General features: G+C 45.6%; 1 pseudogene; it reads left to right on the forward strand.

The window, feature by feature from the left end:
• The first annotated feature begins 4,333 nt into the window (after positions 1–4,333).
• LOC136544622 (uncharacterized) lies at positions 4,334–10,730 on the forward strand (annotated as a pseudogene).
• The last annotated feature ends 3,230 nt before the right edge of the window (positions 10,731–13,960 follow it).

The following is a 13,960-nucleotide window of genomic DNA, read 5'->3' on the forward strand; positions in this document are numbered from 1 at the left end:
CCGCCATGATCGCCCGGCCCGCCCTTCTTTTCTTCTGAGACTGAGACTGAGAGAACTTTCTTATTCTTGGTGGCACGGCCGGCGCTACTTATGTTACTGGTGGGGAAAGATAAGGGTCGTCTTTACCTTAGCTTATTATTATTATTATTATTATTATTATTATTATTATTATTATTATCATTATTATTATTATTATATATATATATACATATATATATATATATATACATATATATATATATGTGTGTGTGGAGAGTATATTCAGTAGCCAACTATAAAATAAGTTGTTATGTAGCCGTCTCTATTTACGATAATTTTATATACTAATTTACGATAATGTCAATACATATTTACGATAATTAGGTTAAAGTAAACCACTTAGTAAGGAGTTACTATAATCTCATAAATTAACATATTAATTAATGTAACTCAAAGTGACTACATAATAAGTTATTTTGTAGCTAGCTACAGAATAGTAGTTATATATATATATATATATATATATATATATATATATAGAGAGAGAGAGAGTGGATGTCAGGAAATTCAGGATCAACTGGTTTAATTTAATCTGGTCGTTGCTATATTTAGGTCAGGGGGGTTTCCCGCCCCACGCACGCTCTGGGAAAAGACGTTGCCTTCCTTCCGGTAAAAGATCGCCTGGAACAGAAACTCCAGATTCAAGATTACCGGTGCAAAATGCTCTAAACAAAGCAGGTCTTTTCCATCTAAAATAATACATGCAAGTGCGGCGTCCATCCAATGCAAAGAATCTTACGAGAATACGTACATGCAAGTGTGTCCTGTTTCGAGAAAACTTAGTTACTTACACTTTGCATGTGTAGAAAAAAAAATGAAAAATAAACAAGGTTTAGAATTTATCTTTATGTACAGGTCTACGTATTAGTCAGGGTAAATTTATATCTACGTACTTTTAGTATTAAAGAGCGAAGTATTTCTTCCAATCTTTTTTTTATTTTTTTAATCATCCTTCTTCTGTCTCGCTTTTTTCTTGTTTGGCAGAGCTCTAGCTTTGAAAAACTAGATCCAACTTGTAGTAGCTCCATCATAGATTGAGATCCCACTATTTCTCGTAGAAGTGTTTGTGAGAGCTTCACGGTAGACCCAGCAACCACCAAATTGGAGCCCATGAGTGGGTCTCTTTTGTCTCACTGCCGCTATAGGCTGGCGCGTCATTCTCTTCATCTCCTTTTTCCTTCTCGTCTCTCACGCAGAGGTCTACGTCCTAAAAGTTCACAATCCACATCAAGTTCACTTAATGAATTGGAGATATTTTGCTTGCCATTTTTAGTCTTCACTTACTACATATCAATACATGCAAACTTTTAAGTGGTGCACTTTGTCACCAAGTATTACCAAAAAATTAGTTCAGTACATTTTTTTAAGAGCATCTCCGAGAGTTCCCAAAATTTAGTTCTTAAAATCCTTGAGTTTTCTAAGTTGCCAAAAATAATTGGGAGCAGCAGGTCTCTCCAACAGTTTTCAAAAAGTAACTCCTAAAGTATAAAAAACTTGGACACACGGGAGATCACGTCTACGCCTGCATCCTCACTACGCCAGATTCTTACACCAGGAACGGGGGCATTTTTACTGTAGGGGCTGAAGCGACCTGATTTCCACGAAGGGAAATCCATAGAGTCGAAGTGTATTATGACCGTTGTAGATCATATTATCCAAATTCCAGTCGAATACCATATCCATACAACGATAATATCAGAGTACAATTAGTGCGGAATTACATAAATTATTACATCGGCGTATTAGCGGAATCAAAAGTAGCATTCATTCAGAACAGCTTGAAGATAAGATCGCCAAACTCGAGCGTAGGAACGAACCCCTCAACCGTCAAACTCCTCGGAGCTATACTCCTCAGCAGAACCTATGTGCCAAAATTTATCAGTACGATTTGTACTGGCCACTCCCACCCTATGAGCTATGCTTTGTGAAAATTGGATGCAAGTTGGATATAATCAAAAGGAACCTATAAGACTGGGGTTTTCTATGTATTAGCATATCAAGTATATAATAGTATAGTCAAGTTTTAACACCATTCCCACACATATTCCACCCCCTTTCCATCCAGAGCCAGGTTTCGATCCTAGGATCTATATACCACCATCTCCATATCATCACCATACCACCACCATACAATCGCTCAGTCGACAGACCAACTCCCTCTCGGCACTATCTCCTGGCCTGTAGCCCCTGGCTACGACCGACACTCTCTCACGGGGGAAGAAGAGAAAGACTCATCTCACTATCTAGTTTAAGCAAAACCCAGGAAAGGTCCATAGCCGACAAGTTGGCACATGTATCAATCGATCAACCATACACTCTGCAGAGGTTTTATATAACCACAAGATCTGTCTTCTTCGCTGACCGTCGTCAACTGGACTGATTCCGGCCGCTTGCTAGCCTAGGATAATGCCACTTCTACCATTCAGCCCTGGTACACCCCAAGCCTAGTCTGGGGTGGCTAAAACTGTGAGTCATGAGCCGAGTCCATAAGGTCTCCATGAAGTCTCGGAAGGGTGTGGGGGAATCCTCCGTGCCCTGTACCTCCTCGCACTGTCCGCTATCAACCTAGCAGTAGTGGCAAAATCCTACCAAGTAGTCCGGCCGTTCCGCACCATATAGGGCGAGTGGTATGTAAGGCTTCCCGGTGAATCTGAGTACTAGTAAGTCCTTAGGGATGACCAAGCCAGAATGTCTTCATCAGGGTTTCCATTTACCGTGCCACCATAGCACCTCCACCCCGGGCTCCTCCCATCATAGGTTCACACCCAGGACCACCTCATATACCATTTATCCACCACAGGTATCCATTCCATGGGTGCCCAGGTAGCACCTCACGGCAAGACTTGCCTCAGGCTCATCGTATACTCTAACTTGGTCGACACAACCCTCACCCTCCATACACCCAAGTCACACACACAGCACTCTCCCCAAAGTCCAGATAACTCTAGTTTCCACCACGCATCAATATAGTATATAAGTGTAGCAGAAATAATAAGCAGTGAAATATAGCAGCGAGCGTGTGACTAGTCTAGCAGTAGGGTGAGCAGGGGTAAGATTGCGTCAAGATAAAGGCCATCAAGTAAGTATACTATCATGCAAGTCCTATCATAGTGTGAATATAACAATGAAGTAAAACAATAGCAGCTCTATATTAGCCATGCATAATAGGTGCTACGAGATTGGGTGGGATGTGGCACCTTCAGTGTAGTCGTCTCCGTACTCCTCATGGTACCCTCGGTCCTCGTCTGTCTGGTTCTCCTCCAAGTCTGCAAACGATCGTATTATAGTCGCGTTAGCAACGTCTATAGAATAACATAAAAAGCAATGAAAATTCAAAAGAGCCAAATGCACTCAAACATGGATTCATTGCGTAGAGCTTGATTTTAGATGAATTTTGGTCCTGGTCTTGTATTTTTCTAAGTTCGTATGAATTAGTTATGAATTTCCGAAGTTTCAATCATTTCTGAAAATGGGAAAAGACTGAATTAATCCTGGGCTGACACGTGTCACACTGTGACTGGTCCACGTGGCATGCTAACGCCAGCATGACATCAGCATGGCGTTATCATCTCGGTTCTGAGCTGACAGGTGGGGTCCCGCTGATGTCAGCTTGACGTCAGCATGACGTCATCAACGTCATCAGTTTTGACAGGTGGGACCGGGGGCTCTTGGGTCACTGACATGTGGGTTCGGTCAAAGTCAATGTTGATCGATCAACGGTCAATACAGGCCGGAGCTCGACTAGGCCGATTGGGCTGGATTCGGGTTGGGCTTGGCCCACTTACTCCTTCCCAGGGTTTGGTTCACATGCACGACGTGGTCGTGGTCGGAGCTCGGTGGAGCTACTCGGGACGTGGTCGACGTGATCGTGGTCGGAGTTCGGTGGAGCTGCTTGGAACGTGGTCGACATGGTCATGGTCGGAGCTCGACGGAGCTGCTCGAAACATGGTCGACGTGGATGAAGAGAATTCCCATCAGGTTCGCTGAAAGATCAGCACGCACAGTGCTTGGACGTGTGGCCAACGAGGGGAAAATCCCCTTCTCTTCCCCGACAGGGCTCTCGCCGGCGGTGAGGTCACCGGTGAGCCCCCGCGGCGGTGCTAGCGTCCGATTAGGGTAGGCAATAGCTTCCCCATGCCCTGGCGACTGTGACGGTGGGGTCGAGGCGACGGCTAGGGCTTACTAGGGCTCTGGCTACGGTGAACGGTGGCGTGGGTTCGTCGGCATGCATGGACAAGGCTATAGTGGTAGCGAGAGCCCAGTTGGAGGAGTGTGTGAGCTCCACGGTGCTTCTATGGCCACGGTGGGCGTGTTAAAGGAGCTTTTGGTGCTCCCAGTGGCCCCGGCCATGGTGGTGGGGGCAAAACAGAGGCGGTGGCGCTCCGACGAGGTGCAGTGCGTCCACGTAGGGCTCCGGTGGGCTTCTTCCTCGGCTAAAGTGAGCGTGGTGTGTCTCTCATCATGGCGGAGCCAGTCGGGGTGTCAACGTCGCCTTTACCACAACGTAGAAGACGCGATGGTCTCGCCCTGGTTGTGCTCTCAGCCATGGTGAGCGTGCCCGTGCATGTGCGCTCCTGCTTTGATGTACAACATCATGGCTGGGGTCCTCCTTTTAGCTGATGGCAGCGCGCACGGCACATCCTGGGTCTCGGCAAGCGTGGCCATGGCGGTCTCCCTAGCTAATTAGTTGGGCTAGGCTAGAGCTCGAAGCTTGAGCAAGGTTTCGATCATGGCGGTGCACGTTCCATTTGGCTAGGGAGGTAGTCTCAGCAGGATGGCTCACCGTGGGGAGCTCAATGGAGATGGTGGTGGTGCGGTGTCGACGGTGTAGCAGAGTCGAGCCGGGACAGAGGTACTCATTGTCTTCCGCACCGGCGGCTCCTCCCTTCTTGCTCCGGTAGCGGCATCCTTCTCCGTGCCTCTCCTTCTCCCCTTTGCTTCTCCCTCCTCCCTATCTCTCGGCTTGACGCTGTGTGGTGCTGTGCCACCAGCGGCGGCGGCGAACGGGCTGAGGGTTAGGGCTCACGGACGTTGGCTTTTATAGTCGAGCTCCAAGGGCTCCAATGGCGGACGGCGATCGAGCGGTGGTAATGCGTGCGACGCATCCGACGGCCCGCGTGTGGTAGCGTAAGCACGGCGCAAGGGGGGAACAGGGTCATGCTTCTTGCGTGACCTCGGGCCCGCGCCTGCCACGCTGGTCGGCTCCCGGTCGTGCGGTGGAGGGAGCGTGGGGAAGACGATGATGCTGTAGCTAGGCGGCTGACAGAGGGGGCCTGTTTGTCAGCTTGTCCTGATGCGGCGGTGTGCGGTGCGTGACGACTGACGGGCGGGTCTGGCTCGTCAGCGGCTTGTGCGCGCGCGGGCGGTAGGGTGCTGCTGGGCCAGCTTCGTGGGCCGCGCGCGTGAGTGGGAGGGTAGGCGGGCTCGGCCAGGCTGGCTCGCAAGGCCGAGCAGGCCTGGGCTGCTGCTGCTCCCTCTTCTTTCCTTTCTCTTTTATTTGTTGCCAATTTAGTTATGGTTTGATTTATTTAGTTTCATGTACAGGTGTGCACCTTGATTAAGGGTGGAGCTTATGGCTGGTTGGTGGGGCCCACATACTTAGGTGGTACTTAGGTGATTAATTTATTGCATAATAAATTAATTATAAGTGGTCACTTTTATTTGCACAACAAAAGATCAATAAAAGGCAACTCACTTATTTAGAATTAAAATGCATGCAAGAATGTATGTGTTAGGGATTTTAAACACACACATATACAACAAGTGACATGCTATGCTTATGAGTTTGTTTAGTTGGATTACGACTAATGCAACACTTAGGGTTAGCTCTTACAATTGTCACTCATCAACACATGTGGTTTTGAAGAAAAATTTTATAGTTGGGATTTTTGGTGTATGGATTTTTGAGTTATTACAGGGGCGGCTGGGGTTGGAGGCGCCCCTACAATAGACGTCTTCGGACCCCAGCAGCCCAGCCGCCCCTACAGATGGCACTATAGGGATGGCTGGTAACCTGAGCCGCCTCTACAGTTGGGGTTGATCTGTAGAGGCGGTTCAATCACCAGTCGCCCCTGTAGCGTCCATTTATCTTTTTTTAAATTTCAAAATTTGAAAGGTTCAAATTTAGTCAAATGATGAGATAACCAAAATAAAAGTTGTAGATATTGATGAGTTGAACAACTTTTGTATTCATCACTTTTACATCTAAAATCATTTAGGATTTTAAAATTTAGTTTGAACATGTCAAATTTCAAATTTTAAAATATGTAAAACATTGTCACATCCAAGTTTGATCAAACTTGGATGCTGAAGCATGATTTTAGAATTTTTAGAAAAAAAACCATCATATTTGGAGTTAGTACGAGGGAGAACAACTAGTTACAAAGTTTACCCACAGATTAAAAAGAGAAATCACGCTGTTCTAGATGATCCTTACATGATTATAGTGAACAGTGTGATTTCTTTTTTTAATCTGTGGGTCAACTTTGTAACTAGTTTTTCTTCCTCATACTAACTTCAAATCTGATGATTTTTTTTCCTAAAATTTTATAAAATCATTCTCTATCAATTTATTTTGTTGGTTTTGTCAATATATACATATGAAAAGTTTGAGCAATTTAAATTTTGAATTTCAAAAAAATGAAACTTCAGACAAGATTTTGGTACCCCAAATGATTTCAGCTGAAAAAGTGATAAATACCAAAGTTGAATAACTCATCAAGATCTACAACTTTTGTATTGGTCATTTCTTCATATGACAAAGTGGTAATGATATTGTTCACAAATGTGACACATCTCTCGTAAGGTTTTATAAACTATATGAGACATGTATAAGATTAGTAAACAATGTATGTTAAGAATTTGTTAAATGAAAAAATAACCAAAATAAAAGTTGTAGATATTCATGAGTTGAACAACTTTGATATTCATCACTTTTTATGTTGAAATAAATTTGGGTCTCAAATTTTTGTTCGAACTTGTCATTTTTCAAAATTTCAAATTTGAAAGGTTCAAATTTTGTCAAATGACAAGATGACTGAAATAAAAGTTGTAGATATTAATGAGTTGAACAACTTTGGTATTCATCACTTTTTATGTTGAAATCATTTTGGGTCTCAAATTTTGGTTCGAACTTGTCATTTTTTAAAATTTCAAATTTAAAAGGTTCAAATTTTGTCAAATGACAAGATGACCAAAATAAAAGTTGTAGATCTTCATGACCTCTACAACTTTTATGTTTATCAAATTTTCATTTGAGATCATTTGGTGTCTCAAAATTATTTTAGTAGTTTTGCATTGGAGCTCTTTGAACTCAATTGCCTTTGCTAATCTTCCTTGTCCAGTCTTCTCAAGTCATCTGCACTGAATTTGCAGATAAGGGCCTAGGCAATTTCTACAATTGCATTGGAGCTCCTTGAACTCAATTGCCTTTGCTAACGATCAATTGCTCCAATGCACTTGTTGTAGTAAAACATCTGAAATAAATGGCCAAGCACAAAACACAAACACAATTGTTAGAAAAATTCCAGAGAAGCAGGGGAGTTTGGCCGCCAGCCAGGGTGGCCACATCGCCCGAAATTCCACTGGCCGTCCGATTCTCCTATCCACGGTCCAGGCTGCCTCCACCGTTCGCTACAGTGCGCCCCACCCGCGACGAAACCCTCGCCGGCTCTCCCGACCCCGACGCCCTCCTCCTCCCCGCTCTCTCTCTCTCTCTCTCTCTCTCTCTCTCTCTCTCTCTCTCTCTCTCTCTCTCTCTCTCTCTCTCTCCCTCTCTCGATCCATGCCGCCATGGCGACCGTGCGCGGAGCACACCGGCGGGCCGGTGCAAGTGCGGCCGCCCTCCTCCTCCCCCTCCCCCCCCCCACACACCCACGTCGTGCGCTCCCCCCTCTCTCCTCTCCACTCGCTACCTCTCTCTCCCGATGCGGTCAAGACGACGACAGCCGCTGCACGCAGCCGGGGTGACACGGGCCGCAACCACCGCTGACACTTCCGTGGGAGGCCTGGCCACTGGCCTCTACTGCCTGGCCGCTACGCAGGTTAGGGTTCGCTCTCTCCCTTCCTCCCCCTCCCCTTCCCACGCCCGGCGCCGGGGACGGACGTCGATGTAGCCTTGTCAGCTCGGTCTTCCTTGCTGGCGGAGGCCCTAAACCGATGGATCTGGCGGATCCGGTGCCTCCATGGCCAGATCCATCTGTCCTCCTGTCCGATCTGTGTAGGCAACAACCTTCCGGAAGGCCATGGCCGTTGGTGCCGTGGTGGACGACCGTGGGCCAACGACGAGCGCTACCCACTGCCTCCGTGGCGGTGGCCGCCCATCCTCCTCCTCTGCCCTCCCTCCCCTTACTCTCCCTCTCTCCCCTTCCCTCCCGAAGCGGCGATGAGCACGAGGCGATTGCTTTCTACACTTCGGCTGCAGTTGTCGTCAGCTCAGGGTGGCACAGGCCCACCCGCCAAGCAGGCTGCAAGCCTCCTAAGAGCACACATGGTCTTAGACATTTTATTTGATACATTCATGTCTTAATTCGATGAAACTCAAATTTGATTTGATACTCAAATGGTACATGTTGCTATGTTCTGGCTTCAGAGATACAAGTAGAACTACCCCTGTGTTCGAGACTATAGATCAACATTTATCTACATGTTTGAGTTGCTTTATAGAATAGTTTTCTCGTTGTTCTGGAAGGCTGGGTGCACATAAGCACCCTTCAGGTACTCTCTCAGATTTTAAGTCAGGTTCATGTTCCTGTTCTAATGTGTCCTTTACCATGGCATCCAGCAAAACAGAAGTGTATGCCGGTTTATGTCAGAATAGGTCCCTATTTTTCTATGCCATTTCAGACTGTTCTATCTTAACATTGATTTATTATGACACTCTGCTAACAAATTAATGAGCTAATTTCCTGTCTTACTTGCAAGGGGGAACTTCACAAACACTGGTTCAAACTGCCCTAGCAAACATAGTGGAACCAAATGGAGAGGACAGGAAGTGGGAGAAGGGCAACAGTGGACTTATTTGCTTCCTGTGTGCTCAGCAGTCCCTAGTAGGAGGATTTGTGATGCTATCAAGGCTATGATTAGTCGCATGTGCACATCTTGCCAGAATTGTGCACCACTTTGGTATTGCTCAGAATGACTTGCAATTTGGAATGGAGGGAGTATCAGGTATACTGATATTTACGTGTTGGCCAATAACATCACCTTGCTCCTGATTTCTTGCTACAAATTTGTCATTGCTAGGTTATACTACTACGGTTGCCGGAGGCCTCTCATCAGGGCATGATCGCAGGGATGGACTAGGCACAGAATGCTACTTTCTCGACTAGATTTTGAGCTTGTTTATGTCCCCAAATTTGTGCCCTGTTAGTAGCTGACAGAGGAAATCGAATGGTTAGACAAATCAATCTAAAGGCAGAAGATTGTGCGCGTGAAAAACAGTCAGGTAAATACTGAATGGACCTCCAACTTGCTTTAACTTAATACTGCTGCATAGGTGCTGTGACTTAGTAACTTATGTTTAGTGCTTGACTTTATTGTGTTTTACTCTGGCCACCTGTTATGTCAACAACATTTACCTGTCATGGTACCAATGTCTTCCAATTTAAAAATTTCATGCATAGCCTAAGATTATTTGTGCACAAAGGCTGGTAAAATGTGCTGATTGTTCCAGTGTATATAAGTAGCTTTTCTTGATAACATGTATTCTGCCTTATCCGGATATGCATCAGGGTTTTTGCTCCATCATTCAACTTATATTTGAGATACTTTATAATTAGTTTCTACTAACTGCTTTGGGGATTCAATGATGACAACTTCATTTTTCCTTGTCTCGTATTTCTGGCCTCAAAACATTTTCATCTACAGTCTATTAGCAATGCCTGACAGGTTTCATAAAAAAAACCTGACAGTGTTTTACTTAGAATAGTGATAGTGATATGGTGCTATGTGGACTCCCTGCTCCATTTTTTTTGGAGAAATCAGTAAACATATACTACAGTGAATAGCCTATGTAGTTGCTAGTCTTGCTAACGGGTTTGTTGTGAAAGCTTGTGACAATATCACGCTGCTGATGTTTGGCTTATGGATTTGCAGGCTTGGGGACTACATCGGTGTCGGTCATTGCAATATTGTGTGCGTTGCTCGGTTCAATTATCGGGTTCTTAGTTCGTCATTTTTACCCTGTCAATGTGAGTATTCTTCTGCTTCAATTCTTAATTCAGAGGAGATGAATACATGCACAAATTAAGACAGTGCAATCTGAAACATATAGGCAGGAAGTCTCCATCAACCACTTTTTCAGCAGGATACAGAAGCAATTCCTCAGGACACAGAGGAAGGCAACTCTGATCAGCTTCTGCGACATAAAAAGCGCAGTTGCTAGCTCCATGGGCTACACCCTCCTGCTTAGACTGATCAGACTCGGCCGTGCCTATCTAGCCATGGTGTTCCCTAGTGTTAGGTTACAAGCAAGAAATTCCCCTTAGGCCTTCTCGTCGTCAGTCCTGAGTTACGTAAAACTTGCACTGCTCCTAACATTGGTCTTAACAACAAAGCTCCCCTTCCTTCCTACTGGGCAACTGGGGGATCTGATAAGCTTTGCTGGAGATGCCGGTGATAAGGAGGGTAGTGGTAATGCCAGTAGTTAGGAGGGTAAGGTGCCATCTTATGAGGGTGACTTGATGGACTAGTGTATATTTGTGGCGGTCAGATTCGAATTTGAATTATATATATATATATGTGTGGTCAGATTTAAATTTGAATTATTTTTTTTACTGGAAAATCCACTGTAGGGGCGGTCCTTAATTGAACCGCCCTTACAAATACACACAACAGGGGCGGCTGGTGATACAGCCGCCTTTATAGAAGTCCACTATAGGGGCGGCTGATATTACCAGCCGCCCCTATAGAGGGCACTGTAGGGGCGGCTGAAAACACCAGCCGCCCCTACAGAGGGCACTACAGGGGCGGTCAGAAAACTACCCCTACAGAGGCACTGTCTGTAGAAACACTCTGGGAAGGGCGGCTGGCGCATCCGCCCCTACAGAGGCTCTAGAGACGTCCCTACAGTTAACTTCTATAGTAGTGCCTGATCGTGGCCGCCTCCATCCACGCCACGACCGCCACGCCTCACCACAGCCGCTAAGCAGCCAGCCACAACCGGCCACAGGCAGCCAGCAGCCAAACAGGGCACGACAACCAGGGCCAGCCGCCCGTAGGCAGGCAAGGCCAGCCTAGGGGTAGCCAAACAAGTCTGGGGACGGCTGCGAAGGAGCATATCGCCCGAGAAACCTGGCGCGAGGAGGACACGCGAACGCGCAACTACGTGTATTTTCCCACACGGGTGCCTCGGTTTTTCCAAGTGCTAAAAGATTGGGGACTAGGGTTTGGAGTTGTTGATGGTGTTTTTTTTCAATCTTACCAAAAATTCTGAATTGGAGGGGTGTTTTGAGGACTCTTTTGGAGATGATCTAAGCTCACAAAGTAACACACCATTTTTTTATGAAATAAATTAGTGCATAGACCAATAGACCTTCACTACCTAAATTTGGATAAAAAGGAAACAATATAAAACATAAATATTAGATAAAAATAAATAGTACTTCCTCTGCTCTAAATTGCTATCATTTTGTGTTTTATAGTTACATAGTTTTTTTTGGGCACCTAGATATGCACATACTATGTGTGGCTATATACATAATAAAAACTATGAATCTAAAAAGCCAAAACGACTTACAATTTTAAACGGACGGAGAAGTACTTCCACTTTTACAATATATATGTTATTTAGTTCTTTTGTATTATGTGTGTGTGGAAAGTAACTGTAGAATTTACAATTCCTATTCCTCGTATCAATTACTGAATTTCACGCTGAAGGCCATATATATAAGATAAAACATAAAAGCGGATGGAGCTTTCATAGGAGGTCTACAAGTGTCGATATTTTCGAACCACCGACGAGTAAATTTGTATTTGCGCATCTGACTCGGATGGTGTGCTTAGAGGACACAAGGGTTTATATTGGTTCGGGCGAAACGTCCCTACGTCCAGTTCGCTGCTGCTCGTGTTACCGGCACTGGGTTTACAGTAGGGGTTACAAACAGGCGAGAGAGGGAGAGGGTCCTAAGTCTCTGGTGGAAGGAGTGAACAGGTGCTTAGAGCTCGCTTGTCGCTTAGCCATGTTGTCGTGTCGTGCTCTTGTGTCAAGAATTCAAGATCCCTCTTTCATGGGATGCCCTGATTTCCCTTTTATAGACGAAGGAAAAGCACGGGTTACAGAGAAGGAAATAGAGAAGAACGAGAGAGAAGAAGACTTCTAGGGTTGCCGGGTCCTTCTTCTTCTTCATGCGGGTCCCGCCGATCCTGTAGATGTCAATAGGGACGGCTCCATGTCGTGGCTCTGTTCGTCACTGGAGCCATGCGCAGGCGTCATCTGCCGGTCATGGCGTTCCACTCCGTCCTGGCGAACATCGTGGTGAACTGACGCGCATGTTAGCGTCCGTACGAGGGTTATGCAGAACAGCACCGGCATGCCCGACACTGTTCTTGATGTGAATCCCCAAGTATGGCCCGTCATGGCCACGGGTTACATCGAGGCATGCCAGCCTCTTCCCTGGCATCAGAGTTTTGACCCAGGCTCATACGCTTGGACCTGGAGTGGTTGGCGGCGGTATGGGTCCCCGTCGGACGAGACGGAACCCGCGTCCTCGAGGTCGAATGAGACGGAGCCCGTGACCTTGGGCGAGACGGAAACCGCGACCTTCGGTCGGGTAAGACAGAGCCCGCAGCCAAAGGGTCAGGCGAGACGGAGCCCACGGCCTCGAGGTCGAGCAAGACGGAGCCCGCGTCCTCGAGGTCGGGCGAGATGGATCCCGCAACCTTGGGCGAGACAGAACCCGCGTCCTTGGGGTCCGGCGAGACGGAGCCCGTGGCCTCGAGGCCGGGCGAGACGAAGCCCGTGGCCTTAGGGTCGGGCGGGACCTTTTAATACGTCTCGAGCCATCCGAGGAAGTCAACGTTGACGTTAACTTTCTTGCTTTGGGTATTCCTAATATCGATACCTGACAACAAGTTATCGAGTTTTGAAGAACTCTTATAGGTCCAGCATCAAAGCAAAAATTGACATTAACCAAGCAATGCGACAATGTTTATACTTGGACATACTCTTATGCATCGGAGAAGCCTCCGCAAGACCGCAACAAGAGAAACGAGAGACGAGAAGATTCTGTATTAAGGCTCAAGAGAAGGCTTCTCCTGTGCTATGCTAAGACTGAGAGTAATACATCATCACTGGACATGCATTTTACTGCTTATTGCTACTTGCTAGAATTTTACCAGTGCGTTATAACTATTATGTGAGAACAATTATGTATGAATGAGTAACATATATATGCATGAAAGTAGTGTCGTTATCAAGAATCAACTCAACTAGAAACTCCATTTAACTTTATGATGATCGCTTTGTTACATCATCAAATATTTGTTATTAATTTAATACTCCCTCCGTATTTAAAAATAAAGTCATTTTGGACAAGGCTTGGGTCAAATATTGGGAATATAAGTCATGCATAACTTTTAAGTTGTTGAGTTTGGAAATATGAAAGCCATATAAATAGATTTGTCTTGAAAAATACATTTATAAAAATATACATATATCACTTTTTGATAAATATTTTTATAAAAATAAAGAGTCAAAATAATACTTTGAAGACCGTGTCGCTGTATAAAATGACTTTATTTTTTTTTTAGTACGGAGTGGGTATATATAAGACAGTAGACACATATATGCCGTGCGGCCGCACGTGTCTATCTCCTTTAATTTTTTGTTCGTTCACTCATCGACGCCCACGCGCGCGCGACATCACTGGGATCACAATCACCTCGAGTGATACGTACACCGGCCATGCATGACCCATCTACG

The sequence above is a fragment of the Miscanthus floridulus genome, chromosome 3 (assembly GCF_019320115.1).
Source record: "Miscanthus floridulus cultivar M001 chromosome 3, ASM1932011v1, whole genome shotgun sequence".
Classification (NCBI taxonomy): Eukaryota; Viridiplantae; Streptophyta; class Magnoliopsida; order Poales; family Poaceae; genus Miscanthus; species Miscanthus floridulus.